Raw genomic sequence first — 6,265 nt, 5'->3', positions numbered from 1 at the left:
CATCATTGTTAAGGACATGATCGCGTATGAAATGATGCCTAACGTCGATGTGCTTAGTTCTAGAGTGTTGAATTGGATTTTTAGTAAGGCATATGGCACTAGTATTATCGCATTTTATGGGAATATTTTCAAAGTGAATTCCAAAGTCTTCTAATGTATTTTTCATCCAAATTACTTGTGCACAACATGCACTTGCAGCAATGTATTCGGCTTCCGCCGTAGATAGTGCAACTGAATTTTGTTTCTTGGAAGTCCAAGAAACAAGTGCATGTCCTAAAAATTGACATGTTCCGGATGTACATTTTCTATCTATCCTGCATCCGCCAAAATCGGCATCTACATAAGCTATTTGATCGAATTTTTCAGATTTTGGATACCACAATCCTAAATTTGGAGTTCCTTTAAGATACCTAAATATTCTTTTAACACTCTTAAGATGAGATAATTTAGGATTAGATTGAAACCTAGCGCAAAGTCCTACACTAAACATAATATCCGGTCTAGTCGCGGTAAGGTAGAGTAGACTGTTGAATCTCGTATTTTGATGATGAAACTACTTGATATATGTTTATGATTTAATCTGCGTTTTGAGTGACGCATGATGCTTCAATCAGGATGAGACAATTAAAGCAGGAACATGATGTTGTGCCGGAGGAACATGTCAGAAGATTGGACGTCGGGCCGGTGGATCGGTCGACGTATCGACAGAAGGCTTCGGTTCGTGGACTCGGGCATCGGGCCAAGAAGAGCGGGTATTGTGCCAAGGATATCGGAGTTGCGGAGTCGACTGGCCGATTGGGCAATAGGCTACAGAAGAGGACGATGCACCGAAGAATCGGACGAAGCGTCGAGAGACCAATGACATGCCGGACAACTTGGTTAATTGCTTAGAACTAATTGTCTCGATCGAAGTTTTTGTTTTGTTGTGCAGGATTAACTACGATGAAAGTTAGACAAGCAGCAGGTGTTGCGCCGGAGTCAAGATCATGATCACGTTGGGAGTTCTAGAGTTCGACGGAAGTTCGGACGGTCGTCGGAGGTTCAGTGAGAACAGATCCGAGAAGTCCAGAAGCTTGCCAAGCGAAGCTCGTCGGAACTCGCCAAGTGGATCGTCGCAAAGTCCAGGAGTTTGCCGGAAGTCCGCAGAAGCATCACCGAGGGTTCATCGGATGATCGACGGAAGTTCGCCGGAAGAAGCGATTGACGTACCGAAGCAGAGCTGCAGAATTTGTCTTAGATTTAATCGTAGTTAGCACGGTGATTAAGTTAGAAATGGGAGGTGATCCCATTAGCTTAATCCTGGGGCAATTGGGCCCCTGAAGAACTCAAGTTGGGTCGAATGGTTCAACCCATTCGAACCCAAGTAGCTGTGGGAGGTGCAACCGCCCAGGCAGGGAGGTGCAACCGCCCAGGCTAAGTCTCCCAGCGAGACTGGGCGCTGCAACCGCTCCAGCCAGGAGGTGCAACCGCCCACGGCTCAGTCTCCAAGCGAGACTGGGCGGTGCAACCTCCTCTATCAAGAGGTAGCACCGCCAGAGCTCAAGTTCCGAGCTCTACCGAGAGGTGCAACCACCGAGCTCGGTCTTCGAGCTCTGGCAGAGTGATGCAACCTCCTTGGACAGGTGATGCATCGCCTGAGCTCGGTCTTCGAGCTCTGGCAGGAAGGTGCAACCACCCCTGACAGAGAGGTGCATCCGCCTGAGCTCAGTCTTCGAGCTCTGCCAGGCGGTGCAACCTCTCCAGTCAAGAGGTGCAACCGCCTGATCCCGGAATTCCGGGATTTGATGGTTTTGAGCTCGAATTTTGAACTGGGTTGGGGCCTATAAATACCCCACCCATTCAGCACTGAAAAGATACAGACCTACACCGAAATCTTGATCTTTTCTGTGATTCTAAGAGCTCAAAAGTGTTGTAAAGCCTTTAAGTCTCCTCCTTCTGTTCTTCAAGTTTTCAGTTGTAAAGTGAGGAGAGAAAGGCCTGTAAAGGTTGTCTCCTGAGCCTGTCAAAAGGAGAGAAATTGTAAAAGGACAGTTTGGCCTTCGCCTATTGAAGGAAGGCCCCTAGTTGACGTCGGCAACCTCGTCGGTGGAGGAAGCCAAAAGTGGAGTAGGTCAAGGCTGACCGAACCACTCTAAATCTCTGGTTTACGTTTATTTTCGAGCACTTTATCATTACTGCAAACCTCCTTCATTACTACTGCTCTCTGCGCTTTCACGAACAAGTTCTAAGTGCTGTTCTTCCGAATCTGCATTCAGACGTAAATTCGTATTTTCATACATTACAGTTTGCGTTTACGTTTGATTCTGCAGAACTGTTTTCCGTGCTTTTACGAACGAGCTTCTTTGCAGTTTACACTTACATTTTGATCCTATTGATAACTGCAAACTGTCCTCTACAATTTTACGAACGAGTTTTAACATTTAGATGTAAAACTGCATTCAGACGTAAATCGGTTTTCCTCGCTCAATCATCAGTTCTCAGTTCACGTTTACGTCTTGATTTCAACTGCATACTGCCTTCTGCGAGTATACAAACGAGTTTCAAAGTTTAGACGTAAAACTGCGTCTGGGCGTAAAACTGCGTTTAGACGTAAATCTGCGTTTAGACGTAAATCTGAGTTTAAGACGTAAATCTGAGTTTAGACGTAAATCTGTGTTTAGACGTAAAACTGCGTTTAGACGTAAAGCTGCGTTTAGACGTAAATCTGCGTTTAGACGTAAATCTGCGTTTAGACGTAAAACTGCGTTTAGACGTAAATCTGAGTTTAGACGTAAACTGCGCTTAGACGCAAAACTGCGCTTAGACGCAATCTGTGCTTAGACGCAAACTGCACTTAGATACAAACTGAGAATTTGCTTTTGCATCGTAATAGTTTTTGAACGAACGCAGATTTTGGTTTTTAATTGCTGTAAAATATCCGCTGCACTAATTCACCCCCCCCCTCTTAGTGCTCTCGATCCTAACATAGACTACCTATCATTCCCCTATATGTTTTTTGATCGAAACTTTCACTATTTTCATCCATATCTAACTTAGTTGCAGTACTCATAGGGGTGTTTATTGCTTTTGAATTATCCATGTTAAATCGTTTTAATAATTCTAATGTATATTTAGATTGGTTAAGAAATATACCATCACTAAGTTGTTTGATTTGTAATCCCAAAAAGAAAGTTAATTCACCCATTAAACTCATTTCAAATTCAAGACTCATACATTTGGCAAATGATTCACATAGTGATTCATCCGAAGAGCCAAAAATAATATCATCAACATAAATTTACACAATAAGAAAATTATTTTCAATATATTTAATAAATAATGTAGTATCAACCTTGCCTTTAGTAAAATTATTTAAAATAAGAAAGGAACTAAGCCTTTCGTACCAAGCTCTAGGAGCTTGTTTCAAGCCATAGAGGGCCTTGGTTAATTTGAATACATGATTAGGAAGAAGAGAATTTTCAAATCCGGGAGGTTGTTCGACAAATACTTCTTCGGAAATAAAACCATTCAAGAAAGCACTTTTAACATCCATTTGAAATAGTTTAAAATTATTACTACTAGCATAGGCAAGGAGCATCCTTATGGCTTCTAATCGAGCCACGGGAGCGAAGGTTTCTTCGTAATCGATACCTTCTTCTTGGTTGAAACCTTTGGCCACTAATCTAGCCTTGTTTCTAACCACGATACCATTTTCATCTTGCTTGTTTCTAAAGACCCACTTAGTACCTATGACTAAGTGGTCACTTGGTCTAGGAACAAGCTTTCATACCTCATTCCTCTCAAATTGGTTCAATTCTTCTTGCATTGCAATGACCCAAAAATCATCTTTTAAGGCTTCGTCAATGCATTTAGGTTCAATTTGAGAAAGGAAAGCGGCGTTAGCACAGAAATTTTTTAAAGAAGAACGAGTTTGAACCCCTTTTGATGTATCTCCTATAATTTGCTCTTTTGGATTAGCATCTATATACTTCCATTCTTTTGGTAAAGAAATTTCGGAAGAAGATGCATTCAAATGGCTATTTTGAGGAGAGGGTTCATTTAAATTCAAATTATCAAAATCAAGATCATCATCAAAATCATTTTTCTTTAAATCGGAAATTTCATTAAAAACTACATGAATAGACTCTTCTATTACTAAGGTTCTTTTATTAAAAATCCTAAAAGCCTTAGAAACGGAAGAGTAGCCAAGAAAGATGCCTTCATCGGATTTAGCATCAAATTTACCTAAGCCATCCTTTTCATTTAAAATAAAGCATTTACAACCAAAAACTTTAAAATAAGAAATATTTGGTTTTTTGTTATTCCATAATTCATAGGGAGTTTTTGATATAGATGGTCTTATTAGAACCCTATTCATGATGTAGCAAGCCGTATTTACGGCTTCGGCCCAAAAATATTTGGGTAAACTATGTTCATTTAACATAGTTCTTGCCATTTCTTGTAGGTTTCTATTTTTTCTTTCAACTACACCATTTTGTTGAGGATTTCTTGGAGTTGAGAAGTTCTGATTGTATCCATTAACTTCGCAAAAATTTTGAAAGTCATGGTTTTGAAATTCACCACCGTAATCACTCCGAATTGATGAAATCATGAAGCCTTTTTCGTTTTGAGTGAGTTTACAAAATTTAGAGAAACACTTGAAGCAATCACTTTTGTGAGCTAAGAAATAGGTCCAAGTGTATCTAGAGTAGTCAAACACAATCACAAAATCATATTTGCTTCCACCTAGACTTGTTGTATCAATTGGTCCAAATAAGTCCAAATGGATCAATTGTAATGGTCTAGTGGTGCTAATTTGATTTTTTGGTTTGAAGCTTGTTTTTATTTGTTTGCCTAGTTGACATGCATCGCATACTTTGTCCTTAATAAACTTTATATTTGGAATTCCTCGTACTAATTCTTGAGATGAGATCTTAGATATTGTTTTCATGCTTGCATGGCCTAATCTCCTATGCCAAAGCCAAGCATCATCATTTACGGCGGAGAAACACATTTCATTACTTAGTTCATCAAGATTGATGGTATAGATATTATTTTGTTTTAAAGCAATCATAGTCATGTTATGATTTGGTTTTTCAATAATGCACATATTTGATTCAAATCTAACGATGTAACCTTTATCACATAGTTGACTAATACTCAAGAGATTATGTTACAATCCATCAACTAGTAAGACATCATCAATGGAAAAATTAAATTTGTTACCAATAGTTCCCTTGCCAATGATTTTGCCCTTGTTGTTGTCTCCGAAGGTAACGTACCCTTCTTCTTTGCTAGTGAGTATAGAGAAATGAGATGGATCTCCAGTCATATGTCTTGATCATCCACTATCGAGATACTATCTCTTGCTCCTAGCTTGTGGGTTTGTCTACAAAAGAGGATGATTTTTAGGTACCCATTTGATTTTGGGTGGCTCAAAAATTGACCCACTAACTTTGTTATTTATTATTGAATTCTTTATAGTTCCTTTAGGAACCCATATTAATTTTTGTGAACTAATTTTTCTAAATGGGCATTTGTAGTCAATATGTCCGGATTTGCAACAAAAGTTGTATTTCATATAAGAGGAAACATGTAATGTAGGTCCTTTTATGAAAGTGGTAGGATTTTGATGTAATCCTTTTACAAATCCAATTCCATTTCTATTTGCGATGTGACTCTTGTGTGCAAGAATCATATCTAATCCTTTGCTACCAACCTTAATCTTGTTTAAGGTTTCCTTAAGAAGCAAATTTTTCTTTTTTAATGCTTCTAAGTGCTCACACTTAGAGCATGGAGGAGTTTGAAGACTATCAAACTTATCTTGTAGCAAAGCATGCTCTTTCTTTAAGATACTTAACTTCTTGCTAACAGTTCTACATTCATCAAATAATTCATGAAAAGCGATAGATAGTTCTTCAAACGACAAATCTTCATTAAATAAGTCACATACCTCTTCTCCTAACGCCATTAGCGCGTAATGAGCAACTTGCTCGGTGTTGGACCCCTCTTCTTCGGATGCGCTTGAATCATCCCACGTTGCCTTGAACGCCTTCTTCTTTGATGTTCTCTTTTTGGCTTGAGGACAATCGTTCTTATAGTGTCCCGGTTTTTTGCATTCATAGCAAATCACTTGGTCCTTCTTTTGTTCAAATTTATTTTTTATATTATTTTTAAATTTATTCTTTCATAAATATTTTTTAAATTTTTTAGTCAAAAGTGCAATGTCATTGTCACTATCCTCATCACTTGATGTTCCTTTCCAGTGGTCTTCTTGTGATTTGAG

The sequence above is a fragment of the Musa acuminata genome, chromosome BXJ1-7, assembly GCF_036884655.1.
Source record: "Musa acuminata AAA Group cultivar baxijiao chromosome BXJ1-7, Cavendish_Baxijiao_AAA, whole genome shotgun sequence".
NCBI classification, from domain to species: domain Eukaryota; kingdom Viridiplantae; phylum Streptophyta; class Magnoliopsida; order Zingiberales; family Musaceae; genus Musa; species Musa acuminata.
The sequence above is the reverse complement of the archived record's forward strand: the minus strand, read 5'-3'. Positions refer to the sequence as shown.